This window comes from Anneissia japonica, unplaced genomic scaffold (assembly GCF_011630105.1).
Source record: "Anneissia japonica isolate Jap-2015-1 unplaced genomic scaffold, ASM1163010v1 scaffold1302_len1884557_cov193, whole genome shotgun sequence".
Lineage (NCBI taxonomy): Eukaryota > Metazoa > Echinodermata > Crinoidea > Comatulida > Comatulidae > Anneissia > Anneissia japonica.
This window is the reverse complement of record NW_022736804.1, coordinates 817,870-818,294: the sequence shown is the minus strand read 5'-3', so window position 1 is coordinate 818,294 and position 425 is coordinate 817,870.

Sequence of the window (425 nt, the reverse complement as noted above, 5' to 3'; positions counted from 1 at the left end):
ATATATATATATATAAAGCAATTAAAATACAAATTAAATAACAATAAGAATGGTGATAATAATATAAACCTTCGAAAATAATAATTTTAAGAATAATCTTTTCATTGTCCAAGCTCATTTTGCATAGCTTATTGCTTATAAAAAGCTTCTGACTTTTGATTTTGTGCAATCATGGAGGAATTAGTTTTTAAACTAATTCCTCCATGGTGTAATGAAGCCGGCAATCCTTATGAATATTGATTCTACATAAATTAATTAGTTAAATGTGCTTGTAGGCATTTGATGCTGGTGGTAAAAAAAACCAAACTCAATGAAATATATGAGTCGCACTAATCAATTAAGTTAGAAATTAATCATATATTCATACGAAATATATTTCCAGGGAGGGCCAATGAGTGAAAAAACTAGTTAACTTATAAAATATT